The sequence below is a fragment of the Pristiophorus japonicus genome, chromosome 4, assembly GCF_044704955.1.
Source record: "Pristiophorus japonicus isolate sPriJap1 chromosome 4, sPriJap1.hap1, whole genome shotgun sequence".
NCBI lineage: Eukaryota > Metazoa > Chordata > Chondrichthyes > Pristiophoridae > Pristiophorus > Pristiophorus japonicus.
In genome coordinates this window covers 203,022,462-203,049,595 of record NC_091980.1, presented here as the reverse complement: position 1 = coordinate 203,049,595, position 27,134 = coordinate 203,022,462, and positions in this window count along the sequence as shown.

The following is a 27,134-nucleotide window of genomic DNA, read 5'->3' as shown; positions in this document are numbered from 1 at the left end:
CAGTCCTCGGAGAGAGGAGTCAATCCACGGGGAGAGAAGTGAGTTCTCGAGGAGAGAAGTCAGTCCTCGGGGAGAGAGTCAGTCCTCGGGGAGAGAAGTCAGTCCACGGGGACAGAAGTCAGTCCTCGGGGAGAGAAGTCAGTCCTCGGGGAGAGAAGTCAGTCTTCACGGAGAGAAGTCAGTCTTCGGGGAAGAAGTCAGTCCTCGGGGAGAGAAGTCAGTCCTCGGGGAGCGAAGTCAGTCCATGGGGAGAGAAGTCAGTCCTCGGGGAGGGAAGTCAGTCCTCGGGGAGGGAAATCAGTCCTCGGGGAGAAGTCAATCCACGGGGACAGAAGTCAGTCCTCGGGGAGAGAAGTCAGTCCTCGGGGAGAGATGTCAGTCCTCGGGGAGAGAAGTCAGTTCTCGAGGAGAGAAGTCAGTCCTCGGGGAGAGAGTCAGTCCTCGGGGAGAGAAGTCGGTCCACGGGGACAGAAGTCAGTCCTCGGGGAGAGAAGTCAGTCCTCGGGGAGAGAAGTCAGTCCTCGGGGAGAGAAGTCAGTCCTCGAGGAGAGAAGTCAGTTCTCGAGGAGGGAAGTCAGTCCTCGGGGAGAGAGTCAGTCCTCGGGGAGAGAAGTCAGTCCACGGGGACAGAAGTCAGTCCTCGGGGAGAGAAGTCAGTCCTCGGGGAGAGATGTCAGTCCTCGGGGAGAGAAGTCAGTCCTCGGGAAGAGAAGTCAGTCCTCGGGGAGAGAAGTCAGTTCTCGAGGAGGGAAGTCAGTCCTCGGGGAGAGAGTCAGTCCTTGGGGAGAGAAGTCACTCCTCGGAGAGAGAAGTCAGACTCTACGGAGAGAAGTCAGTCTTCGGGGAAGAAGTCAGTCCTCGGGGAGAGAAGTCAGTCCTCGGGGAGCGAAGTCAATCCATGGGGAGAGAAGTCAGTCCTCGGGGAGGGAAGTCAGTCCTCGGGGAGGGAAATCAGTCCTCGGGGAGAAGTCAATCCACGGGGACAGAAGTCAGTCCTCGGGGAGAGAAGTCAGTCCTCGGGGAGAGATGTCAGTCCTCGGGGAGAGAAGTCAGTCCTCGGGGAGAGAAGTCAGTCCTCGGGGAGAGAAGTCAGTTCTCGAGGAGGGAAGTCAGTCCTCGGGGAGAGAGTCAGTCCTCGGGGAGAGAAGTCAGTCCACGGGGACAGAAGTCAGTCCTCGGGGAGAGAAGTCAGTCCTCGGGGAGAGAAGTCAGTCTTCGGGGAGCGAAGTCAGTCCATGGGGAGAGAAGTCAGTCCTTGGGGAGAGAAGTCAGTCCTTGGGGTGAGAAGTGAGTCCACGGTGAGAGAAGTGAGTTCTCGAGGAGAGAAGTGAGTCAATGGGGAGAGAGGTCAGTCCTCGGGGAGAGAAGTCAGTCCTCGGGGAGAGAAGTCAGGCCTCGGGGAGAGAAGTCAGTCCTCGGGGAGAGAAGTCAGTCCTCGGGGAGAGAGTCAGTGCTCGGGGAGAGAAGTCAGTCCTCTGGGAGAGAAGTCAGTCCTTCGGGAGAGAAGTCAGTCCTCGGGGAGAGGAGTCCGTACTCAGGGAGAGAAGTCAGTCCTCGGGGAGAGAAGTCAGTCCACGGGGAGAGAAGTCAGTCCTCGGGGAGAGAGGTCAGTCCTCGGGGAGGGAAGTCAGTCCTCGGGGAGAAGTCAATCCTCGGGGAGTGAAGTCAGTCCTCGGGGAGAGAGGTCAGTCCACGGGGAGAGATGTCAGTCCTCGGGGAGAGAAGTCAGTCCACGGGGAGAGAAGTCAGTCCTCGGAGAGAGGAGTCAATCCACGGGGAGAGAAGTGAGTTCTCGAGGAGAGAAGTCAGTCCTCGGGGAGAGAGTCAGTCCTCGGGGAGAGAAGTCAGTCCACGGGGACAGAAGTCAGTCCTCGGGGAGAGAAGTCAATCCTCGGGGAGAGAAGTCAGTCTTCACGGAGAGAAGTCAGTCTTCGGGGAAGAAGTCAGTCCTCGGGGAGAGAAGTCAGTCCTCGGGGAGCGAAGTCAGTCCATGGGGAGAGAAGTCAGTCCTCGGGGAGGGAAATCAGTCCTCGGGGAGAGAAGTCAGTTCTCGGGGAGAGAAGTCAGTCCTCGGGGAGAGAAGTCAGTCCTCGGGGAGAGAGTCAGTCCTCGGGGAGAGAAGTCAGTCCTCGGGGAGAGAAGTCAGTCCTCCGGGAGAGAAGTCAGTCCTCGGGGAGTGGAGTCCGTACTCAGGGAGAGAAGTCTGTCCTCGGGGAGAGAAGTCAGTCCACGGGGAGAGAAGTCAGTCCTCGGGGACAGAAGTCAGTCCACGGGGACAGAAGTCAGTCCACGCGGAGAGAAGTCAGTCCACGGGGAGAGCATTCAGTCCTCGGGGAGAGAAGTCAGTCCTCGCAGAGAGAAGTCAGTCCACGGGGAGAGAAGTCAGTCCTCGGGGAGAGGAGTCAGTCCTCGGGTAGAGAAGTCAGTCCTCGGGGAGAGAAGTCAGTCCTCGGGGAGAGAGGTCAGTCCTCGGGGAGAGAAGTCAGTCCTCGGGGAGAGAAGTCAGTCGTCGGGGAGCGAAGTCAGTCCTCGGGGAGAGAAGTCAGTCCTCGGGGAGAGAATCCAGTCTTCGAGGAGAGCAGTCAGTCCTCGAGGAGAGAAGTCAGTCCTCGGGGAGAGAAGTCAGTCCTCGGGGAGAGCAGTCAGTCCACGGGGAGAGCAGGCAGTCCACGGGGAGAGCAGTCAGTCCTCGGGGAGAGAGGTCAGTCCTCGGGGAGAGAAGTCAGTCCTCGGGGAGAGAATCAGTCCACGGGGTGAGAAGTCATTCCTCGGGGAGAGAAGTCAGTCCTCGGGGAGTGACGTCAGTCGTCGGGGAGAGAAGTCAGTCCTCGGTGAGAGAAGTCAGTCCTTGGGGAGATGAGACAATATTCGAGGAGAGAAGTCAGTCCTCGGGGAGAGAAGTCAGTCCAGGGGGAGACACGTCAGAGCTCGGGGAGAGAAGTCAGTCCTCGGGGAGAGAAGTCAGTCCACGGGGAGAGAAGTCAGTCCTCGGGGAGAGGAGTCAATCCACGGGGAGAGAAGTCAGTTCTCGAGGAGAGAAGTCAGTCCTCGGGGAGAGAAGTCAGTCCTCGGGGAGGGAAGTCAGTCCACGGGGACAGAAGTCAGTCCTCGGGTAGAGAAGTCAGTCCTCGAGGAGGGAAGTCAGTCCTCGGGGAGGGAAGTCAGTCCTCGGGGAGAAGTCAATCCTCGGGGAGTGAAGTCAGTCCTCAGGGAGGGAAGTCAGTCGTCGGGGAGGGAAGTCAGTCCTCGGGGAGAAGTCAATCCTCGGGGAGTGAAGTCAGTCCTCGGGGAGAGAGGTCAGTCCCCGGGGAGGGAAGTCAGTCCTCGGGGAGAAGTCAATCCTCGGGGAGTGAAGTCAGTCCTCGGGGAGAGAGGTCTGTCCACGGGGAGAGAAGTCAGTCCTCGGGGAGAGAAGTCAGTCCACGGGGAGAGAAGTCAGTCCTCGGAGAGAGGAGTCAATCCACGGGGAGAGAAGTGAGTTCTCGAGGAGAGAAGTCAGTCCTCGGGGAGAGAGTCAGTCCTCGGGGAGAGAAGTCAGTCCACGGGGACAGAAGTCAGTCCTCGGGGAGAGAAGTCAATCCTCGGGGAGAGAAGTCAGTCCTCACGGAGAGAAGTCAGTCTTCGGGGAAGAAGTCAGTCCTCGCAGAGAGAAGTCAGTCCACGGGGAGAGAGGTCAGTCCTCGGGGAGAGAGGTCAGTCCTCGGGGAGAGAAGTCAGTCCTCGGGGAGAGTAGTCAGTCGTCGGGGAGCGAAGTCAGTCCTCGGGGAGAGAAGTCAGTCCTCGGTGAGAGAATCCAGTCTTCGAGGAGAGCAGTCAGTCCTCGAGGAGAGAAGTCAGTCTTCGGGGAGAGAAGTCAGTCCTCGGGGAGAGCAGTCAGTCCACGGGGAGAGCAGGCAGTCCACGGGGAGAGCAGTCAGTCCTCGGGGAGAGAGGTCAGTCCTCGGGGAGAGAAGTCAGTCCTCGGGGAGAGAATCAGTCCACGGGGTGAGAAGTCATTCCTCGGGGAGAGAAGTCAGTCCCCGGGGAGAGACGTCAGTCGTCGGGGAGAGAAGTCAGTCCTTGGTGAGAGAAGTCAGTCCTTGGGGAGATGAGACAATATTCGAGGAGAGAAGTCAGTCCTCGGGGAGAGAGGTCAGTCCAGCGGGGGAGAAGTCAGTCCTCAGAGAGAAGTCAGTCCTCGGGGAGAGAAGTCAGTCCAGGGGGAGACACGTCAGACCTCGGGGAGAGAAGTCAGTCCTCGGGGAGAGAAGTCAGTCCACGGGGAGAGAAGTCAGTCCTCGGGGAGACGAGTCAATCCACGGGGAGAGAAGTCAGTTCTCGAGGAGAGAAGTCAGTCCTCGGGGAGAAGTCAATCCTCGGGGAGTGAAGTCAGTCCTCGGGGAGAGAGGTCAGTCCACGGGGAGAGAAGTCAGTCCTCGGGGAGAGAAGTCAGTCCACGGGGAGAGAAGTCAGTCCTCGGAGAGAGGAGTCAATCCACGGGGAGAGAAGTGAGTTCTCGAGGAGAGAAGTCAGTCCTCGGGGAGAGAGTCAGTCCTCGGGGAGAGAAGTCAGTCCACGGGGACAGAAGTCAGTCCTCGGGGAGAGAAGTCAGTCCTCGGGGAGAGAAGTCAGTCTTCACGGAGAGAAGTCAGTCTTCGGGGAAGAAATCAGTCCTCGGGGAGAGAAGTCAGTCCTCGGGGAGCGAAGTCAGTCCATGGGGAGAGAAGTCAGTCCTCGGGGAGGGAAGTCAGTCCTCGGGGAGGGAAGTCAGTCATCGGGGAGAAGTCAATCCACGGGGACAGAAGTCAGTCCTCGGGGAGAGAAGTCAGTCCTCGGGGAGAGATGTCAGTCCTCAGGGAGAGAAGTCAGTCCTCGGGGAGAGAAGTCAGTCCTCGGGGAGAGAAGTCAGTCCTCGGGGAGAGAAGTCAGTTCTCGAGGAGGGAAGTCAGTCCTTGGGGAGAGAGTCAGTCCTCGGGGAGAGAAGTCAGTCCTCGGGGAGGGAAGTCAGTCCTCGGGGAGAGAAGTCAGTCCTCGGGGAGGGAAGTCAGTCCTCGGGGAGGGAAGTCAGTCCTCGGGGAGAGAAGGCCGTCCTCGGGGAGAGAAGTCAGTCCTCGGGGAGAGAAGTCAGTCTTCGGGGTGAGAAGTCAGTCTTCGGGGAAGAAGTCAGTCCTCGGGGAGAGAAGTCAGTCCTCGGGGAGTGAAGTCAGTCCACGGGGAAAGAATCAGTCCTTGGGGAGAGAAGTGAGTCCTTGGGGTGGGAAGTGAGTCCACGGTGAGAGAAGTGAGTTCTCGAGGAGAGAAGTGAGTCCATGGGGAGAGAGGTCAGTCCTCGGGAAAGAAGTCAGTCCTCGGGGAGAGAAGTCAGTCCTCGGGGAGAGAATTCAGTCCTCGGGGAGAGAAGTCAGTCCTCGGGGAGAGAAGTCAGTCCTCGGGGAGAGAAGTCAGTCGTCGGGGAGCGAAGTCAGTCCTCGGGGAGAGAAGTCAGCCCTCGGTGAGAGAATCCAGTCTTCGAGGAGAGCAGTCAGTCCTCGAGGAGAGAAGTCAGTCCTCGGGGAGAGAAGGCAGTCCTCGGGAAGAGCAATCAGTCCACGGGGAGAGCAGGCAGTCCACGGGGAGAGCAGTCAGTCCTCGGGGAGAGAGGTCAGTCCTCGGGGAGAGAAGTCAGTCCTCGGGGAGAGAATCAGTGCACGGGGTGAGAAGTCATTCCTCGGGGAGAGAAGTCAGTCCTTGGTGCGAGAAGTCAGTCCTTGGGGAGATGAGACAATATTGGAGGAAAGAAGTCAGTCCTCGGGGAGAGAGGTCAGTCCAGGGGGAGAGAAGTCAGTCCTCAGATAGAAGTCAGTCCTCGGGGAGAGAAGTCAGTCCAGGGGGAGACACGTCAGACCTCGGGGAGAGAAGTCAGTCCTCGGGGAGAGAAGTCAGTCCTCGGGGAGAGAGTAAGTCTTCGGGGAGGGATGTCAGTCCTCGGGGAGAGGAGTCCGTACTCAGGGAGAGAAGTCAGTCCTCCGGGAGAGAAGTCAGTCCTCGGGGAGAGAAATCAGTCCACGGGGAGAGAAGTCAGTCCACAGGGAGAGAAGTCAGTCCTCGGGGACAGAAGTCAGTCCACGGGGAGAGAAGTCAGTCCACAGGGAGAGAAGTCAGTCCTCGGGGACAGAAGTCAGTCCTCGGGGACAGAAGTCAGTCCTCGAAGAGAGAAGTCAGTCCTCGGGGAGAGAAGTCAGTCCTCGGGGAGAGAGTCAGTCTTCGGGGAGGGAAGTCAGTCCTCGCGGAGAGGAGACCGTACTCAGGGAGAGAAGTCAGTCCTCTGGGAGAGAAGTCTGTCCTCCGGGAGAGAAGTCAGTCCTCGGGGAGAGGAGTCCGTACTCAGGGAGAGAAGTCAGTCCTCGGGGAGAGCAGTCAGTCCTCGGGGACAGAAGTCAGTCCTCGGGGAGAGAAGTCAGTCCTCCGGGAGAGAAGTCAGTCCTCGGGGAGGGGAGTCCGTACTCAGGGAGAGAAGTCAGTCCTCGGGGAGAGAAGTCAGTCCACGGGGAGAGAAGTCAGTACTCGGGGACAGAAGTCAGTCCACGGGGAGAGAAGTCAGTCCTCGGGGAGAGGAGTCAATCCACGGTGAGAGAAGTCGGTCCTCGAAGAGAGAAGTCGGTCCTCGGGGAGATAGTCAGTCCTCGGGGAGGGAAGTCACTCCTCGGGGAGGGAGGTCAGTCAACGAGGAGAGAATTCAGTCCACGGGCAGGGAAGTCAATCCTCGGGGAGAGAATCCAGTCTTCGAGGAGAGCAGTCAGTCCTCGAGGAGAGAAGTCAGTCCTCGGGGAGAGAAGTCAGTCCTCGGGGAGAGCAGTCAGTCCACGGGGAGAGCAGGCAGTCCACGGGGAGAGCAGTCAGTCCTCGGGGAGAGAGGTCAGTCCTCGGGGAGAGAAGTCAGTCCTCGGGGAGAGAATCAGTCCACGGGGTGAGATGTCATTCCTCGGGGAGAGAAGTCAGTCCTCGGGGAGAGACGTCAGTCGTCGGGGAGAGAAGTCAGTCCTTGGGGAGATGAGACAATATTCGAGGAGAGAAGTCAGTCCTCGGGGAGAGAGGTCAGTCCTCGGGGAGAGAAGTCAGTCCTCAGAGAGAAGTCAGTCCTCGGGGAGAGAAGTCAGTCCAGGGGGAGACATGTCAGACCTCGGGGAGAGAAGTCAGTCCTCGGGGAGAGAATTCAGTCCACGGGGAGAGAAGTCAGTCCTCGGGGAGAGGAGTCAATCCACGGGGAGAGAAGTCAGTTCTCGAGGAGAGAAGTCAGTCCTCGGGGAGAGAAGTCAGTCCTCGGGGAGAGAAGTCAGTCCACGGGGACAGAAGTCAGTCCTCGGGTAGAGAAGTCAGTCCTCGAGGAGGGAAGTCAGTCCTCGGGGAGGGAAGTCAGTCCTCGGGGAGAAGTCAATCCTCGGGGAGTGGAGTCAGTCCTCAGGGAGGGAAGTCAGTCCTCGGGGAGGGAAGTCAGTCCTCGGGGAGAAGTCAATCCTCGGGGAGTGAAGTCAGTCCTCGGGGAGAGAGGTCAGTCCTCGGGGAGGGAAGTCAGTCCTCGGGGAGAAGTCAATCCTCGGATAGTGAAGTCAGTCCTCGGGGAGAGAGGTCAGTCCACGGGGAGAGAAGTCAGTCCTCGGGGAGAGAAGTTAGTCCACGGGGAGAGAAGTCAGTCCTCGGTGAGAGAATCCAGTCTTCGAGGAGAGCAGTCAGTCCTCGAGGAGAGAAGTCAGTCCTCGGGGAGAGAAGTCAGTCCTCGGAGAGAGCAGTCAGTCCACGGGGAGAGCAGGCAGTCCACGGGGAGAGCAGTCAGTCCTTGGGGCGAGGAATCAGTCCACGCGGAGAGAAGTCAGTCCTCGGGGAGAGAAGTCAGTCCTCGGGGCGAGCAGTCAGTCCACGGGGAGAGAAGTCAGTCCTCGGGGAAAAGTCAGTCCACGGGGAGAGAAGTCAGTCCTCGGGGAGAGTGTCAGTCCACGGCCGGAGAAATCCGTCCTCGGGGAGAGAAGTCAGTCCACAGGGAGAGAAGCCAGTCCACAGGGAGAGAAGTCAGTCCTCGGGGAGAGAGGTCAGTCCACGGGGAGAGAGGTCAGTCCTCGGGGAGAGAGTCAGTCCTCGGGGAGAATTCAGTCCTCGGGGAGAGAATCAGTCCTCGGTGAGAGAAGTCAGTCCACGATGAGAGAAGTCAGTCCACGGGGAGAGATGTCAGTCCTCGGGGAGAGAAGTCAGTCCACAGGGAGAGAATTCAGTCCTCGCAGAGAGACGTCAGTCTTCGGGGAGTGAATCATTCCAGCGGGAGAGGAGTCAGTCCTCGGGGAGAAGTCAGTCCTCGGGGAGATGCCGGTCCTCGGGGAGAAGTCCGCCCTCGGGGAGAGAAGTCAGTGCTCAGGGAGAAGTCGGTCCTCGGGGAGAGAAGTCAGTCCTCGGGGAGAAGTCCGTCCTCGGGGAGAGAAGTCAGTCCAAGGGGAGAGAAGTCTGTCCTCCGGGAGAGAAGTCAGTCCTCGGGGAGAGGAGTCCGTACTCAGGGAGAGAAGTCAGTCCTCGGGGAGAGAAGTCTGTCTTCCGGGAGAGAAGTCAGTCCTCGGGGAGAGGAGTCCGTACTCAGGGAGAGAAGTCAGTCCTCGGGGAGAGAAGCCAGTCCTCGGGGACAGAAGTCAGTCCTCGGGGAGAGAAGTCAGTCGTCCGGGAGTGAAGTCAGTCCTCGGGGAGAGGAGTCCGTACTCAGGGAGAGAAGTCAGTCCTCGGGGAGAGAAGTCAGTCCACGGGGAGAGAAGTCAGTCCTCGGGGACAGAAGTCAGTCCTCGGGGAGAGAAGTCAGTCCTCGCGGAGAGAAGTCAGTCCACGGGGAGAGAAGTCAGTCCTCGGGGAGAGGAGTCAATCCACGGTGAGAGAAGTCGGTCCTCGAAGAGAGAAGTCGGTCCTCGGGGAGGGAAGTCACTCCTCGGGGAGGGAGGTCAGTCAACGGGGAGAAAATTCAGTCCACGGGCAGGGAAGTCAGTCCTCGGGGAGAGAAGTCGGTCCTGGGTTAGAGAGTCAGTCCTCGGGGAGAATTCAGTCCTCGGGGCGAGAGACAGTCCTCGGTGAGAGAAGTCAGTCCACGGTGAGAGAAGTCAGTCCACGGTGAGAGAAGTCAGTCCACGGTGAGAGAGTCAGTCCTCGGGGAGGGAAGTCACTCCTCGGGGAGGGAGGTCAGTCAATGGGGAGAGAATTCAGTCCACGGGGATGGAAGTCAGTCCTCGGGGAGAGAAGTCAGTCCTCGCGGAGAGAAGTCAGTCCTCGGGGAGAGAAGTCAGTCTTCGGGGAGAGAAGTCAGTCCTCGGGGAGCGAAGTCAGTCCATGGGGAGAGAAGTCAGTCCTCGGGGAGGGAAGTCAGTCCTCGGGGAGGGAAGTCAGTCCTCGGGGAGAAGTCAATCTACGGGGACAGAAGTCAGTCCTCGGGGAGAGAAGTCAGTTGTCGAGGAGAGAAGTCAGTCCTCGGGGAGAGAGTCAATCCTCGGGGAGAGAATTCAGTCCTCGGGGAGAGAAGTCAGTCCTCGGGGAGAGAAGTCAGCCCTCGGTGAGAGAATCCAGTCTTCGAGGAGAGCAGTCAGTCCTCGAGGAGAGAAGTCAGTCCTCGGGGAGAGAAGGCAGTCCTCGGGAAGAGCAATCAGTCCACGGGGAGAGCAGGCAGTCCACGGGGAGAGCAGTCAGTCCTCGGGGAGAGAGGTCAGTCCTCGGGGAGAGAAGTCAGTCCTCGGGGAGAGAATCAGTGCACGGGGTGAGAAGTCATTCCTCGGGGAGAGAAGTCAGTCCTCGGGGAGAGACGTCAGTCGTCGGGGAGAGAAGTCAGTCCTTGGTGCGAGAAGTCAGTCCTTGGGGAGATGAGACAATATTGGAGGAAAGAAGTCAGTCCTCGGGGAGAGAGGTCAGTCCAGGGGGAGAGAAGTCAGTCCTCAGAGAGAAGTCAGTCCTCGGGGAGAGAAGTCAGTCCAGGGGGAGACACGTCAGACCTCGGGGAGAGAAGTCAGTCCTCGGGGAGAGGAGTCAATCCACGGGGAGAGAAGTCAGTTCTCGAGGAGAGAAGTCAGTCCTCGGGGAGAGAAGTCAGTCCTCAGGGAGGGAAGTCAGTCCTCGGGGAGGGAAGTCAGTCCTCGGGGAGAAGTCAATCCTCGGGGCGTGAAGTCAGTCCTCGGGGAGAGAGGTCAGTCCTCGGGGAGGGAAGTCAGTCCTCGGGGAGAAGTGAATCCTCGGGGAGTGAAGTCAGTCCTCGGGGAGAGAGGTCAGTCCACGGGGAGAGAAGTCAGTCCTCGGGGAGAGAAGTCAGTCCACGGGGAGAGAAGTCAGTCCTCGGAGAGAGGAGTCAATCCACGGGGAGAGAAGTGAGTTCTCGAGGAGAGAAGTCAGTCCTCGGGGAGAGAAGTCAGTCCTCGAAGAGAGAAGTCAGTCCTCGGGGAGAGAAGTCAGTCCTCGGGGAGAGAGTAAGTCTTCCGGGAGGGAAGTCAGTCCTCGGGGAGAGAAGTCCGTACTCAGGGAGAGAAGTCAGTCCTCCGGGAGAGAAGTCAGTCCTCGGGGAGAGAAGTCAGTCCACAGGGAGAGAAGTCAGTCCTCGGGGACAGAAGTCAGTCCTCGGGGACAGAAGTCAGTCCTCGAAGAGAGAAGTCAGTCCTCGGGGAGAGAAGTCAGTCCTCGGGGAGAGAGTAAGTCTTCGGGGAGGGAAGTCAGTCCTCGGGGAGAGGAGTCCGTACTCAGGGAGAGAAGTCAGTCCTCCGGGAGAGAAGTCAGTCCTCGGGGAGAGAAATCAGTCCACGGGGAGAGAAGTCAGTCCACAGGGAGAGAAGTCAGTCCTCGGGGACAGAAGTCAGTCCACGGGGAGAGAAGTCAGTCCACAGGGAGAGAAGTCAGTCCTCGGGGACAGAAGTCAGTCCTCGGGGACAGAAGTCAGTCCTCGAAGAGAGAAGTCAGTCCTCGGGGAGAGAAGTCAGTCCTCGGGGAGAGAGTCAGTCTTCGGGGAGGGAAGTCAGTCCTCGCGGAGAGGAGACCGTACTCAGGGAGAGAAGTCAGTCCTCTGGGAGAGAAGTCTGTCCTCCGGGAGAGAAGTCAGTCCTCGGGGAGAGGAGTCCGTACTCAGGGAGAGGTCAGTCCTCGGGGAGAGAAGTCAGTCCACGGGGAGAGAAGTCAGTCCTCGGGGACAGAAGTCAGTCCTCGGGGACAGAAGTCAGTCCTCGAAGAGAGAAGTCAGTCCTCAGGGAGAGAAGTCAGTCCTCGGGGAGAGAAGTCAGTCCTCGGGGAGAGAAGTCTGTCCTCCGGGAGAGAAGTCAGTCCTCGGGGAGAGGAGTCCGTACTCAGGGAGAGAAGTCAGTCCTCGGGGAGAGAAGTCAGTCCTCGGGGACAGAAGTCAGTCCTCGGGGAGAGGAGTCAGTCCTCCGGGAGAGAAGTCAGTCCTCGGGGAGAGGAGTCCGTACTCAGGGAGAGAAGTCAGTCCTCGGGGAGAGAAGTCAGTCCACGGGGAGAGAAGTCAGTACTCGGGGACAGAAGTCAGTCCTCGGGGAGAGAAGTCAGTCCTTGCGGAGAGAAGTCAGTCCACGGGGAGAGAAGTCAGTCCTCGGGGAGAGGAGTCAATCCACGGTGAGAGAAGTCGGTCCTCGAAGAGAGAAGTCGGTCCTCGGGGAGATAGTCAGTCCTCGGGGAGGGAAGTCACTCCTCGGGGAGGGAGGTCAGTCAACGAGGAGAGAATTCAGTCCACGGGCAGGGAAGTCAATCCTCGGGGAGAGAATCCAGTCTTCGAGGAGAGCAGTCAGTCCTCGAGGAGAGAAGTCAGTCCTCGGGGAGAGAAGTCAGTCCTCGGGGAGAGCAGTCAGTCCACGGGGAGAGCAGGCAGTCCACGGGGAGAGCAGTCAGTCCTCGGGGAGAGAGGTCAGTCCTCGGGGAGAGAAGTCAGTCCTCGGGGAGAGAATCAGTCCACAGGGTGAGAAGTCATTCCTCGGGGAGAGAAGTCAGTCCTCGGGGATGGAAGTCAGTCCTCGGGGAGAGAGGTCAGTCCTCGGGGAGAGAAGTCAGTCCTCGGGGAGAGAAGTCAGTCGTCGGGGAGCGAAGTCAGTCCTCGGGGAGAGAAGTCAGTCCTCGGTGAGAGAATCCAGTCTTCGAGGAGAGCAGTCAGTCCTCGAGGAGAGAAGTCAGTCCTCGGGGAGAGAAGTCAGTCCTCGGGGAGAGCAGTCAGTCCACGGGGAGAGCAGGCAGTCCACGGGGAGAGCAGTCAGTCCTCGGGGAGAGAGGTCAGTCCTCGGGGAGAGAAGTCAGTCCTCGGGGAGAGAATCAGTCCACAGGGTGAGAAGTCATTCCTCGGGGAGAGAAGTCAGTCCTCGGGGATGGAAGTCAGTCCTCGGGGAGAGAAGTCAGTCCTCGGAGAGAGACGTCAGTCGTCGGGGAGAGAAGTCAGTCCTCGGGGATGGAAGTCAGTCCTCGGGGAGAGACGTCAGTCGTCGGGGAGAGAAGTCAGTCCTTGGTGAGAGAAGTCAGTCCTTGGGGAGATGAGACAATATTCGAGGAGAGAAGTCAGTCCTCGGGGAGAGAAGTCAGTCCAGGGGGAGAGAAGTCAGTCCTCAGAGAGAAGTCAGTCCTCGGGGAGAGAAGTCAGTCCAGGGGGAGACACGTCAGACCTCGGGGAGAGAAGTCAGTCCTCGGGGAGAGAAGTCAGTCCTCGGGGAGGGAAGTCAGTCCTCGGGGAGAGAAGTCAGTCCTCGGTGAGAGAATCCAGTCTTCGATGAGAGCAGTCAGTCCTCGAGGAGAGAAGTCAGTCCTCGGGGAGAGAAGTCAGTCCTCGGGGAGAGCAGTCAGTCCACGGGGAGAGCAGGCAGTCCACGGGGAGAGCAGTCAGTCCTCGGGGAGAGAGGTCAGTCCTCGGGGAGAGAAGTCAGTCCTCGGGGAGAGAATCAGTCCACAGGGTGAGAAGTCATTCCTCGGGGAGAGAAGTCAGTCCTCGGGGATGGAAGTCAGTCCTCGGGGAGAGAAGTCAGTCCTCGGGGAGAGACGTCAGTCGTCGGGGAGAGAAGTCAGTCCTCGGGGATGGAAGTCAGTCCTCGGGGACAGAAGTCAGTCCTCGGGGAGAGGAGTCAGTCCTCCGGGAGAGAAGTCAGTCCTCGGGGAGAGGAGTCCGTACTCAGGGAGAGAAGTCAGTCCTCGGGGAGAGAAGTCAGTCCACGGGGAGAGAGGTCAGTCCTCGGGGAGAGAAGTCAGTCCTCGGGGAGAGAATCAGTCCACGGGGTGAGATGTCATTCCTCGGGGAGAGAAGTCAGTCCTCGGGGAGAGACGTCAGTCGTCGGGGAGAGAAGTCAGTCCTTGGTGAGAGAAGTCAGTCCTTGGGGAGATGAGACAATATTCGAGGAGAGAAGTCAGTCCTCGGGGAGAGAGGTCAGTCCAGGGGGAGAGAAGTCAGTCCTCAGAGAGAAGTCAGTCCTCGGGGAGAGAAGTCAGTCCAGGGGGAGACATGTCAGACCTCGGGGAGAGAAGTCAGTCCTCGGGGAGAGAATTCAGTCCACGGGGAGAGAAGTCAGTCCTCGGGGAGAGGAGTCAATCCACGGGGAGAGAAGTCAGTTCTCGAGGAGAGAAGTCAGTCCTCGGGGAGAGAAGTCAGTCCTCGGGGAGAGAAGTCAGTCCACGGGGACAGAAGTCAGTCCTCGGGTAGAGAAGTCAGTCCTCGAGGAGGGAAGTCAGTCCTCGGGGAGGGAAGTCAGTCCTCGGGGAGAAGTCAATCCTCGGGGAGTGGAGTCAGTCCTCAGGGAGGGAAGTCAGTCCTCGGGGAGGGAAGTCAGTCCTCGGGGAGAAGTCAATCCTCGGGGAGTGAAGTCAGTCCTCGGGGAGAGAGGTCAGTCCTCGGGGAGGGAAGTCAGTCCTCGGGGAGAAGTCAATCCTCGGATAGTGAAGTCAGTCCTCGGGGAGAGAGGTCAGTCCACGGGGAGAGAAGTCAGTCCTCGGGGAGAGAAGTTAGTCCACGGGGAGAGAAGTCAGTCCTCGGTGAGAGAATCCAGTCTTCGAGGAGAGCAGTCAGTCCTCGAGGAGAGAAGTCAGTCCTCGGGGAGAGAAGTCAGTCCTCGGAGAGAGCAGTCAGTCCACGGGGAGAGCAGGCAGTCCACGGGGAGAGCAGTCAGTCCTTGGGGCGAGGAATCAGTCCACGCGGAGAGAAGTCAGTCCTCGGGGAGAGAAGTCAGTCCTCGGGGCGAGCAGTCAGTCCACGGGGAGAGAAGTCAGTCCTCGGGGAAAAGTCAGTCCACGGGGAGAGAAGTCAGTCCTCGGGGAGAGTGTCAGTCCACGGCCGGAGAAATCCGTCCTCGGGGAGAGAAGTCAGTCCACAGGGAGAGAAGCCAGTCCACAGGGAGAGAAGTCAGTCCTCGGGGAGAGAGGTCAGTCCACGGGGAGAGAGGTCAGTCCTCGGGGAGAGAGTCAGTCCTCGGGGAGAATTCAGTCCTCGGGGAGAGAATCAGTCCTCGGTGAGAGAAGTCAGTCCACGGGGAGAGCAGGCAGTCCACGGGGAGAGCAGTCAGTCCTTGGGGCGAGGAATCAGTCCACGCGGAGAGAAGTCAGTCCTCGGGGAGAGAAGTCAGTCCTCGGGGCGAGCAGTCAGTCCACGGGGAGAGAAGTCAGTCCTCGGGGAAAAGTCAGTCCACGGGGAGAGAAGTCAGTCCTCGGGGAGAGTGTCAGTCCACGGCCGGAGAAATCCGTCCTCGGGGAGAGAAGTCAGTCCACAGGGAGAGAAGCCAGTCCACAGGGAGAGAGTCAGTCCTCGGGGAGAATTCAGTCCTCGGGGAGAGAATCAGTCCTCGGTGAGAGAAGTCAGTCCACGATGAGAGAAGTCAGTCCACGGGGAGAGATGTCAGTCCTCGGGGAGAGAAGTCAGTCCACAGGGAGAGAATTCAGTCCTCGCAGAGAGACGTCAGTCTTCGGGGAGTGAATCATTCCAGGGGGAGAGAAGTCAGTCCTTGGGGAGAAGTCAGTCCTCGGGGAGATGCCGGTCCTCGGGGAGAAGTCCGCCCTCGGGGAGAGAAGTCAGTGCTCAGGGAGAAGTCGGTCCTCGGGGAGAGAAGTCAGTCCTCGGGGAGAAGTCCGTCCTCGGGGAGAGAAGTCAGTCCAAGGGGAGAGAAGTCTGTCCTCCGGGAGAGAAGTCAGTCCTCGGGGAGAGGAGTCCGTACTCAGGGAGAGAAGTCAGTCCTCGGGGAGAGAAGTCTGTCCTCCGGGAGAGAAGTCAGTCCTCGGGGAGAGGAGTCCGTACTCAGGGAGAGAAGTCAGTCCTCGGGGAGAGAAGCCAGTCCTCGGGGACAGAAGTCAGTCCTCGGGGAGAGAAGTCAGTCGTCCGGGAGTGAAGTCAGTCCTCGGGGAGAGGAGTCCGTACTCAGGGAGAGAAGTCAGTCAACGGGGAGAGAAGTCAGTCCACGGGGAGAGAAGTCAGTCCTCGGGGACAGAAGTCAGTCCTCGGGGAGAGAAGTCAGTCCTCGCGGAGAGAAGTCAGTCCACGGGGAGAGAAGTCAGTCCTCGGGGAGAGGAGTCAATCCACAGTGAGAGAAGTCGGTCCTCGAAGAGAGAAGTCGGTCCTCGGGGAGGGAAGTCACTCCTCGGGGAGGGAGGTCAGTCAACGGGGAGAAAATTCAGTCCACGGGCAGGGAAGTCAGTCCTCGGGGAGAGAAGTCGGTCCTGGGTTAGAGAGTTAGTCCTCGGGGAGAATTCAGTCCTCGGGGCGAGAGACAGTCCTCGGTGAGAGAAGTCAGTCCACGGTGAGAGAAGTCAGTCCACGGTGAGAGAAGTCAGTCCACGGTGAGAGAAGTCAGTCCACGGTGAGAGAAGTCAGTCCTCGGGGAGAGAGTCAGTCCTCGGGGAGGGAAGTCACTCCTCGGGGAGGGAGGTCAGTCAATGGGGAGAGAATTCAGTCCACGGGGATGGAAGTCAGTCCTCGGGGAGAGAAGTCAGTCCTCGGGGAGAGAAGTCAGTCCTCGGGGAGAGAAGTCAGTCTTCGGGGAGAGAAGTCTGTCCTCGGGGAGCGAAGTCAGTCCATGGGGAGAGAAGTCAGTCCTCGGGGAGGGAAGTCAGTCCTCGGGGAGGGAAGTCAGTCCTCGGGGAGAAGTCAATCCACGGGGACAGAAGTCAGTCATCGGGGAGAGAAGTCAGTTGTCGAGGAGAGAAGTCAGTCCTCGGGGAGAGAGTCAATCCTCGGGGAGAGAAGTCAGTCGACGGGGACAGAAGTCAGTCCTCGGGGAGAGAAGTCAGTCCTCGGGGAGAGAAGTCAGTCTTCGGGGAGAGAAGTCAGTCTTCGGGGAAGAAGTCAGTCCTCGGGGAGAGAAGTCAGTCCTCGGGGAGCGAAGTCAGTCCATGGGGAGAGAAGTCAGTCCTCGGGGAGGGAAGTCAGTCCTCAGGGAGAAGTCAATCCACGGGGACAGAAGTCAGTCCTCAGGGAGAGAAGTCAGTCCTCGGGGAGAGAAGTCAGTCCTCGGGGAGAGAAGTCAGTCCTCGGGGAGAGAAGTCAGTCCTCGGGGAGTGAGTCAGTCCTCGGGGAGAGAAGTCGGCCCACGGGGACAGAAGTCAGTCCTCGGGGAGAGAAGTCAGTCCTCGGGGATGGAAGTCAGTCCTCGGGGAGGGAAGTCAGTCCTCGGGGAGGGAAGTCAGTCCTCGGGGAGAGAAGTCAGTCCTCGGGGAGAGAAGTCAGTCTTCGGGGAGAGAAGTCAGTCCTCGGGGAGAGAAGTCAGTCCTCGGGGAGCGAAGTCAGTCCATGGGGAGAGAAGTCAGTCCTTGGGGAGAGAAGTGAGTCCTTTGGGTGAGAAGTGAGTCCACGGTGAGAGAAGTGAGTTCTCGAGGAGGGAAGTGAGTCCATGGGGAGAGAGGTCAGTCCTCGGGGAGAGAAGTCAGTCCTCGAGGAGAGAAGTCAGTCCTCGGGGAGAGAAGTCAGTCCTCGGGGAGAGAAGTCAGTCCTCGGGGAGAGAAGTCAGTCCTCGGGGACAGAAGTCAGTCCTCAAAGAGAGAAGTCAGTCCTCGGGGAGAGAAGTCAGTCCTCGGGGAGAGAAGTCAGTCCTCGGGGAGAGAAGTCTGTCCTCCGGGAGAGAAGTCAGTCCTCGGGGAGAGGAGTCCGTACTCAGGGAGAGAAGTCAGTCCTCGGGGAGAGAAGTCAGTCCTCCGGGAGAGAAGTCAGTCCTCGGGGAGAGGAGTCCGTACTCAGGGAGAGAAGTCAGTCCTCGGGGACAGAAGTCAGTCCTCGGGGACAGAAGTCAGTCCACGCGGAGAGAAGTCAGTCCACGGGGAGAGCATTCAGTCCTCGGGGAGAGAAGTCAGTCCTCGCAGAGAGAAGTCAGTCCACGGGGAGAGAAGTCAGTCCTCGGGGAGAGGAGTCAGTCCTCGGGTAGAGAAGTCAGTCCTCGGGGAGAGAAGTCAGATCTCGGGGAGAGATGTCAGTCCTCGGGGAGAGAGGTCAGTCCTCGGGGAGAGAGGTCAGTCCTCGGGGAGAGAAGTCAGTCCTCGGGGAGAGAAGTCAGTCCTCGAGGAGAGAAGTCAGTCCTCGGGGAGAGAAGTCAGTCCTCGGGGAGAGCAGTCAGTCCACGGGGAGAGCAGGCAGTCCACGGGGAGAGCAGTCAGTCCTCGGGGAGAGAGGTCAGTCCTCGGGGAGAGAAGTCAGTCCTCGGGGAGAGAATCAGTCCACAGGGTGAGAAGTCATTCCTCGGGGAGAGAAGTCAGTCCTCGGGGATGGAAGTCAGTCCTCGGGGAGAGAAGTCAGTCCTCGGAGAGAGACGTCAGTCGTCGGGGAGAGAAGTCAGTCCTCGGGGATGGAAGTCAGTCCTCGGGGAGAGAAGTCAGTCCTCAGGGAGAGACGTCAGTCGTCGGGGAGAGAAGTCAGTCCTTGGTGAGAGAAGTCAGTCCTTGGGGAGATGAGACAATATTCGAGGAGAGAAGTCAGTCCTCGGGGAGAGAAGTCAGTCCAGGGGGAGAGAAGTCAGTCCTCAGAGAGAAGTCAGTCCTCGGGGAGAGAAGTCAGTCCAGGGGGAGACACGTCAGACCTCGGGGAGAGAAGTCAGTCCTCGGGGAGAGAAGTCAGTCCTCGGGGAGGGAAGTCAGTCCTCGGGGAGAGAAGTCAGTCCTCGGTGAGAGAATCCAGTCTTCGAGGAGAGCAGTCAGTCCTCGAGGAGAGAAGTCAGTCCTCGGGGAGAGAAGTCAGTCCTCGGGGAGAGCAGTCAGTCCACGGGGAGAGCAGGCAGTCCACGGGGAGAGCAGTCAGTCCTCGGGGAGAGAGGTCAGTCCTCGGGGAGAGAAGTCAGTCCTCGGGGAGAGAATCAGTCCACAGGGTGAGAAGTCATTCCTCGGGGAGAGAAGTCAGTCCTCGGGGATGGAAGTCAGTCCTCGGGGAGAGAGGTCAGTCCTCGGGGAGAGAAGTCAGTCCTCGGGGAGAGAAGTCAGTCGTCGGGGAGCGAAGTCAGTCCTCGGGGAGAGAAGTCAGTCCTCGGGGAGAGAGGTCAGTCCACAGGGTGAGAAGTCATTCCTCGGGGAGAGAAGTCAGTCCTCGGGGATGGAAGTCAGTCCTCGGGGAGAGAAGTCAGTCCTCGGAGAGAGACGTCAGTCGTCGGGGAGAGAAGTCAGTCCTCGGGGATGGAAGTCAGTCCTCGGGGAGAGACGTCAGTCGTCGGGGAGAGAAGTCAGTCCTTGGTGAGAGAAGTCAGTCCTTGGGGAGATGAGACAATATTCGAGGAGAGAAGTCAGTCCTCGGGGAGAGAAGTCAGTCCAGGGGGAGAGAAGTCAGTCCTCAGAGAGAAGTCAGTCCTCGGGGAGAGAAGTCAGTCCAGGGGGAGACACGTCAGACCTCGGGGAGAGAAGTCAGTCCTCGGGGAGAGAAGTCAGTCCTCGGGGAGGGAAGTCAGTCCTCGGGGAGAGAAGTCAGTCCTCGGTGAGAGAATCCAGTCTTCGAGGAGAGCAGTCAGTCCTCGAGGAGAGAAGTCAGTCCTCGGGGAGAGAAGTCAGTCCTCGGGGAGAGCAGTCAGTCCACGGGGAGAGCAGGCAGTCCACGGGGAGAGCAGTCAGTCCTCGGGGAGAGAGGTCAGTCCTCGGGGAGAGAAGTCAGTCCTCGGGGAGAGAATCAGTCCACAGGGTGAGAAGTCATTCCTCGGGGAGAGAAGTCAGTCCTCGGGGATGGAAGTCAGTCCTCGGGGAGAGAAGTCAGTCCTCGGGGAGAGACGTCAGTCGTCGGGGAGAGAAGTCAGTCCTCGGGGATGGAAGTCAGTCCTCGGGGAGAGAAGTCAGTCCTCGGGGAGAGACGTCAGTCGTCGGGGAGAGAAGTCAGTCCTTGGTGAGAGAAGTCAGTCCTTGGGGAGAGAAGTCAGTCCAGGGGGAGAGAAGTCAGTCCTCAGAGAGAAGTCAGTCCTCGGGGAGAGAAGTCAATCCAGGGGGAGATACGTCAGTCGTCGGGGAGAGAAGTCAGTCCTTGGTGAGAGAAGTCAGTCCTCGGGGAGAGAAGTCAGTCCTCGAGGAGAGAAGTCAGTCCACGGGGATAGAAGTCAGTCCTCGGGGAGCGAAGTCAGTCCTCGGGGAGAGAAGTCAGTCCTCGGTGAAAGAATCCAGTCTTCGAGGAGAGCAGTCAGTCCTCGAGGAGAGAAGTCAGTCCTCGGGGAGAGAAGTCAGTCCTCGGAGAGAGCAGTCAGTCCACGGGGAGAGCAGGCAGTCCACGGGGAGAGCAGTCAGTCCTTGGGGCGAGGAATCAGTCCACTGGGAGAGAAGTCAGTCCTCGGGGAGAGAAGTCAGTCCTCGGGGCGAGCAGTCAGTCAACGGGGAGAGAAGTCAGTCCTCGGGGAAAAGTCAGTCCACGGGGAGAGAAGTCAGTCCTCGGGGAGAGTGTCAGTCCACGGCCGGAGAAATCCGTCCTCGGGGAGAGAAGTCAGTCCACAGGGAGAGAAGCCAGTCCACGGGGAGAGATGTCAGTCCTCGGAGAGAGACGTCAGTCTTCGGGGAGTGAGTCATTCCAGGGGGAGAGAAGTCAGTCCTCGGGGAGAAGTCAGTCCTCGGGGAGAAGCCGGTCCTCGGGGAGAAGTCCGCCCTCGGGGAGAGAAGTCAGTGCTCAGGGAGAAGTCGGTCCTCGGGGAGAGAAGTCTGTCCTCGGGGAGAGAATTCAGTCCAAGGGGAGAGAAGTCTGTCCTCCGGGAGAGAAGTCAGCCCTCCGGGAGAGAAGTCAGTCCTCGGGGAGAGGAGTCCGTACTCAGGGAGAGAAGTCAGTCCTCCGGGAGAGAAGTCTGTCCTCCGGGAGAGAAGTCAGTCCTCGGGGAGAGGAGTCCGTACTCAGGGAGAGAAGTCAGTCCTCGGGGAGAGAAATCAGTCCACGGGGAGAGAAGTCAGTCCACAGGGAGAGAAATCAGTCCTCGGGGACAGAAGTCAGTCCTCGGGGACAGAAGTCAGTCCTCGAAGAGAGAAGTCAGTCCTCGGGGAGAGAAGTCAGTCCTCGGGGAGAGAGTCAGTCTTCGGGGAGGGAAGTCAGTCCTCGCGGAGAGGAGACCGCACTCAGGGAGAGAAGTCAGTCCTCTCGGAGAGAAGTCTGTCTTCCGGGAGAGAAGTCAGTCCTCGGGGAGAGGAGTCCGTACTCAGGGAGAGAAGTCAGTCCTCGGGGAGAGAAGTCAGTCCACGGGGAGAGAAGTCAGTCCTCGGGGACAGAAGTCAGTCCTCGGGGACAGAAGTCAGTCCTCAAAGAGAGAAGTCAGTCCTCGGGGAGAGAAGTCAGTCCTCGGGGAGAGAAGTCAGTCTTCGGGGAGAGAAGTCTGTCCTCCGGGAGAGAAGTCAGTCCTCGGGGAGAGGAGTCCGTACTCGGGGAGAGAAGTCAGTCCTCGGGGAGAGAAGTCAGTCCTCGGGGACAGAAGTCAGTCTTCGGGGAGAGAAGTCAGTCCTCGGGGAGAGAAGTCAGTCCTCCGGGAGAGAAGTCAGTCCTCGAGGAGAGGAGTCCGTACTCAGGGAGAGAAGTCAGTCCTCGGGGAGAGAAGTCAGTCCACGGGGAGAGAAGTCAGTCCTCGGGGACAGAAGTCAGTCCTCGGGGACAGAAGTCAGTCCACGCGGAGAGAAGTCAGTCCACGGGGAGAGCATTCAGTCCTCGGGAAGAGAAGTCAGTCCTCGCAGAGAGAAGTCAGTCCACGGGGAGAGAAGTCAGTCCTCGGGGAGAGGAGTCAGTCCTCGGGTAGAGAAGTCAGTCCTCGGGGAGAGAAGTCAGATCTCGGGGAGAGAAGTCAGTCCTCGGGGAGAGAGGTCAGTCCTCGGGGAGAGAGGTCAGTCCTCGGGGAGAGAAGTCAGTCCTCGGGGAGAGAAGTCAGTCGTCGGGGAGCGAAGTCAGTCCTCGGGGAGAGAAGTCAGTCCTCGGTGAGAGAATCCAGTCTTCGAGGAGAGCAGTCAGTCCTCGAGGAGAGAAGTCAGTCCTCGGGGAGAGAAGTCAGTCGTCGGGGAGAGCAGTCAGTCCACGGGGAGAGCAGGCAGTCCACGGGGAGAGCAGTCAGTCCTCGGGGAGAGAGGTCAGTCCTCGGGGAGAGAAGTCAGTCCTCGGGGAGAGAATCAGTCCACAGGGTGAGAAGTCATTCCTCGGGGAGAGAAGTCAGTCCTCGGGGATGGAAGTCAGTCCTCGGGGAGAGAAGTCAGTCCTCGGAGAGAGACGTCAGTCGTCGGGGAGAGAAGTCAGTCCTCGGGGATGGAAGTCAGTCCTCGGGGAGAGAAGTCAGTCCTCGGGGAGAGACGTCAGTCGTCGGGGAGAGAAGTCAGTCCTTGGTGAGAGAAGTCAGTCCTTGGGGAGATGAGACAATATTCGAGGAGAGAAGTCAGTCCTCCGGGAGAGAAGTCAGTCCAGGGGGAGAGAAGTCAGTCCTCAGAGAGAAGTCAGTCCTCGGGGAGAGAAGTCAGTCCAGGGGGAGACACGTCAGACCTCGGGGAGAGAAGTCAGTCCTCGGGGAGAGAAGTCAGTCCTCGGGGAGGGAAGTCAGTCCTCGGGGAGAGAAGACAGTCCTCGGTGAGAGAATCCAGTCTTCGAGGAGAGCAGTCAGTCCTCGAGGAGAGAAGTCAGTCCTCGGGGAGAGAAGTCAGTCCTCGGGGAGAGCAGTCAGTCCACGGGGAGAGCAGGCAGTCCACGGGGAGAGCAGTCAGTCCTCGGGGAGAGAGGTCAGTCCTCGGGGAGAGAAGTCAGTCCTCGGGGAGAGAATCAGTCCACAGGGTGAGAAGTCATTCCTCGGGGAGAGAAGTCAGTCCTCGGGGATGGAAGTCAGTCCTCGGGGAGAGAAGTCAGTCCTCGGGGAGAGACGTCAGTCGTCGGGGAGAGAAGTCAGTCCTCGGGGAGAGAAGTCAGTCCTCGGGGAGAGACGTCAGTCGTCGGGGAGAGAAGTCAGTCCTTGGTGAGAGAAGTCAGTCCTTGGGGAGAGAAGTCAGTCCAGGGGGAGAGAAGTCAGTCCTCAGAGAGAAGTCAGTCCTCGGGGAGAGAAGTCAATCCAGGGGGAGACACGTCAGTCGTCGGGGAGAGAAGTCAGTCCTTGGTGAGAGAAGTCAGTCCTCGGGGAGAGAAGTCAGTCCAGGGGGAGAGAAGTCAGTCCTCAGAGAGAAGTCAGTCCTCGGGGAGAGAAGTCAATCCAGGGGGAGACACGTCAGACCTCGGGGAGAGAAGTCAGTCCTCGGGGAGAGAAGTCAGTCCACGGGGAGAGAAGTCAGTCCTCGGGCAGAGGAGTCGGTCCACGGGGAGAGAAGTCAGTTCTCGAGGAGAGAAGTCAGTCCTCGGGGAGAGAAGTCAGTCCTCGGGGATAGAAGTCAGTCCACGGGGACAGAAGTCAGTCCTCGGGTAGAGAAGTCAGTCCTCGAGGAGGGAAGTCAGTCCTCGGGGAGAAGTCAATCCTCGGATAGTGAAGTCAGTCCTCGGGGAGAGAGGTCAGTCCACGGGGAGAGAAGTCAGTCCTCGGGGAGAGAAGTTAATCCTCGGAGAGAGAAGTCAGTCCTCGGTGAGAGAATCCAGTCTTCGAGGAGAGCAGTCAGTCCTCGGGGAGAGAAGTCAGTCCAGGGGGAGAGAAGTCAGTCCTCAGAGAGAAGTCAGTCCTCGGGGAGAGAAGTCAATCCAGGGGGAGACACGTCAGACATCGGGGAGAGAAGTCAGTCCTCGGGGAGAGAAGTCAGTCCACGGGGAGAGAAGTCAGTCCTCGGGCAGAGGAGTCGGTCCACGGGGAGAGAAGTCAGTTCTCGAGGAGAGAAGTCAGTCCTCGGGGAGAGAAGTCAGTCCTCGGGGATAGAAGTCAGTCCACGGGGACAGAAGTCAGTCCTCAGGTAGAGAAGTCAGTCCTCGAGGAGGGAAGTCAGTCCTCGGGGAGAAGTCAATCCTCGGATAGTGAAGTCAGTCCTCGGGGAGAGAGGTCAGTCCACGGGGAGAGAAGTCAGTCCTCGGGGAGAGAAGTTAGTCCACGGGGAGAGAAGTCAGTCCTCGGTGAGAGAATCCAGTCTTCGAGGAGAGCAGTCAGTTCTCGAGGAGAGAAGTCAGTCCTCGGGGAGAGAAGTCAGTCCTCGGAGAGAGCAGTCAGTCCACGGGGAGAGCAGTCAGTCCTTGGGGCGAGGAATCAGTCCACGGGGAGAGAAGTCAGTCCTCGGGGAGAGAAGTCAGTCCCCGGGGCGAGCAGTCAGTACACGGGGAGAGAAGTCAGTCCTCGGGGAAAAGTCAGTCCACGGGGAGAGAAGTCAGTCCTCGGGGAGAGTGTCAGTCCACGGCCGGAGAAATCCGTCCTCGGGGAGAGTAGTCAGTCCACAGGGAGAGAAGCCAGTCCACAGGGAGAGAAGTCAGTCCTCGGGGAGAGAGGTCAGTCCACGGGGAGAGAGGTCAGTCCTCGGGGAGAGAGTCAGTCCTCGGGGAGAATTCAGTCCTCGGGGAGAGAATCAGTCCTTGGTGAGAGAAGTCAGTCCACGATGAGAGAAGTCAGTCCACGGGGAGAGATGTCAGTCCTCGGGCAGAGAAGTCAGTCCACGGGGAGAGAATTCAGTCCTCGGAGAGAGACGTCAGTCTTCGGGGAGTGAATCATTCCAGGGGGAGAGAAGTCATTCCTCGGGGAGAAGTCAGTCCTCGGGGAGAAGCCGGTCCTTGGGGAGAAGTCCGCCCTCGGGGAGAGAAGTCAGTGCTCAGGGAGAAGTCGGTCCTCGGGGAGAGAAGTCAGTCCTCGGGGAGAAGTCCGTCCTCGGGGAGAGAAGTCAGTCCAAGGGGAGAGAAGTCTGCCCTCCGGGAGAGAAGTCAGTCCTCGGGGAGAGGAGTCTGTACTCAGGGAGAGAAGTCAGTCCTCCGGGAGAGAAGTCTGTCCTCCGGGAGGGAAGTCAGTCCTCGGGGAGAGGAGTCCGTACTCAGGGAGAGAAGTCAGTCCTCGGGGAGAGAAATCAGTCCATGGGGAGAGAAGTCAGTCCACAGGGAGAGAAGTCAGTCCTCGGGGACAGAAGTCAGTCCTCGGGGACAGAAGTCAGTCCTCGAAGAGAGAAGTCAGTCCTCGGGGAGAGAAGTCAGTCCTCGGTGAGAGAGTAAGTCTTCGGGGAGGGAAGTCAGTCCTCGGGGAGAGGAGTCCGTACTCAGGGAGAGAAGTCAGTCCTCCGGGAGAGAAGTCTGTCCTCCGCGAGAGAAGTTAGTCCTCGGGGAGAGGTGTCCGTACTCGGGGAGAGGTGTCCGTACTCAGGGAGAGAAGTCAGTCCTCGGGGAGAGAAGTCAGTCCACGGGGAGAGAAGTCAGTCCTCGGGGACAGAAGTCAGTCCTCGGGGACAGAAGTGAGTCCACGGGGAGAGAAGTCAGTCCTCGGGGAGAGAAGCCAGTCCTCGGGGACAGAAGTCGGTCCTCGGGGACAGAAGTCAGTCCTCAGGGAGAGAAGTCAGTCCTCCGGGAGAGAAGTCAGTCCTCGGGGAGAGGAGTCCGTATTCAGGGAGAGAAGTCAGTCCTCGGGGAGAGAAGTCAGTCCACGGGGAGAGAAGTCAGTCCTCGGGGACAGAAGTCAGTCCTCGGGGAGAGAAGTCAGTCCTCGCGGAGAGAAGTCAGTCCACGGGGAGAGAAGTCAGTCCTCGGGGAGAGGAGTCAATCCACGGTGAGAGAAGTCGGTCCTCGAAGAGAGAAGTCGGTCCTCGAAGAGAGAAGTCGGTCCTCGGGGAGATAGTCAGTCCTCGGGGAGGGAAGTCACTCCTCGGGGAGGGAGGTCAGTCAACGGGGAGAGAATTCAGTCCACGGGCAGGGAAGTCAGTCCTCCGGGAGAGAATCCAGTCTTCGAGGAGAGCAGTCAGTCCTCGAGGAGAGAAGTCAGTCCTCGGGGAGAGAAGTCAGTCCTCGGGGAGAGCAGTCAGTCCACGGGGAGAGCAGGCAGTCCACGGGGAGAGCAGGCAGTCCTCGGGGAGAGAGGTCAGTCCTCGGGGAGAGAAGTCAGTCCTCGGTGAGAGAATCAGTCCACGGGGTGAGAAGTCATTCCTCGGGGAGAGAAGTCAGTCCTCGGGGAGAGACGTCAGTCGTCGGGGAGAGAAGTCAGTCCTTGGTGAGAGAAGTCAGTCCTTGGGGAGATGAGACAATATTCGAGGAGAGAAGTCAGTCCTCGGGGAGAGAGGTCAGTCCAGGGGGAGAGAAGTCAGTCATCAGAGAGAAGTCAGTCCTCGGGGAGAGAAGTCAGTCCAGGGGGAGACACGTCAGACCTCGGGGAGAGAAGTCAGTCCTCGGGGAGAGAATTCAGTCCACGGGGAGAGAAGTCAGTCCTCGGGGAGAGGAGTCAATCCACGGGGAGAGAAGTCAGTTCTTGAGGAGAGAAGTCAGTCCTCGGGGAGAGAAGTCAGTCCTCGGGGATAGAAGTCTGTCCACGGGGACAGAAGTCAGTCCTCGGGTAGAGAAGTCAGTCCTCGAGGAGGGAAGTCAGTCCTCGGGGAGGGAAGTCAGTCCTCGGGGAGAAGTCAATCCTCGGGGAGTGGAGTCAGTCCTCAGGGAGGGAAGTCAGTCCTCGGGGAGGGAAGTCAGTCCTCGGGGAGAAGTCAATCCTCGGGGAGTGAAGTCAGTCCTCGGGGAGAGAAGTCAATCCTCGGATAGTGAAGTCAGTCCTCGGGGAGAGAGGTCAGTCCACGGGGAGAGAAGTCAGTCCTCGGGGAGAGAAGTTAGTCCACGGGGAGAGAAGTCAGTCCTCGGTGAGAGAATCCAGTCTTCGAGGAGAGCAGTCAGTCCTCGAGGAGAGAAGTCAGTCCTCGGGGAGAGAAGTCAGTCCTCGGAGAGAGCAGTCAGTCCACGGGGAGAGCAGGCAGTCCACGGGGAGAGCAGTCAGTCCTTGGGGCGAGGAATCAGTCCACGGGGAGAGAAGTCAGTCCTCGGGGAGAGAAGTCAGTCCTCGGGGCGAGCAGTCAGTCCACGGGGAGAGAAGTCTGTCCTCCGGGAGAGAAGTCAGTCCTCGGGGAGAGGAGTCCGTACTCAGGGAGAGAAGTCAGTCCACGAGGAGAGAAGTCAGTCCTCGGGGAGAGAAGTCAGTCCTCGGGGAGAGAGTAAGTCTTCGGGGAGGGAAGTCAGTCCTCGGGGAGAGGAGTCCGTACTCAGGGAGAGAAGTCAGTCCTCCGGGAGAGAAGTCTGTCCTCCGCGAGAGAAGTTAGTCCGCGGGGAGAGGTGTCCGTACTCAGGGAGAGAAGTCAGTCCTCGGGGAGAGAAGTCAGTCCACGGGGAGAGAAGTCAGTCCTCGGGGACAGAAGTCAGTCCTCGGGGACAGAAGTCAGTCCACGGGGAGAGAAGTCAGTCCTCCGGGAGAGAAGTCAGTCCTCGGGGAGAGGAGTCAGTCCTCGGGGAGAGAAGTCTGTCCTCCGGGAGAGAAGTCAGTCCTCGGGGAGAGGAGTCCGTACTCAGGGAGAGAAGTCAGTCCTCTGGGAGAGAAGCCAGTCCTCGGGGACAGAAGTCAGTCCTCGGGGAGAGAAGTCAGTCCTCCGGGAGTGAAGTCAGTCCTCGGGGAGAGGAGTCCGTACTCAGGGAGAGAATCAGTCCTCGGGGAGAGAAGTCAGTCCACGGGGAGAGAAGTCAGTCCACGGGGAGAGAAGTCAGTCCTCGGGGACAGAAGTCAGTCCTCGTTGAGAGAAGTCAGTCCTCGCGGAGAGAAGTCAGTCCACGGGGAGAGAAGTCAGTCCTCGGGGAGAGGAGTCAATCCACGGTGAGAGAAGTCGGTCCTCGAAGAGAGAAGTCGGTCCTCGGGGAGATAGTCAGT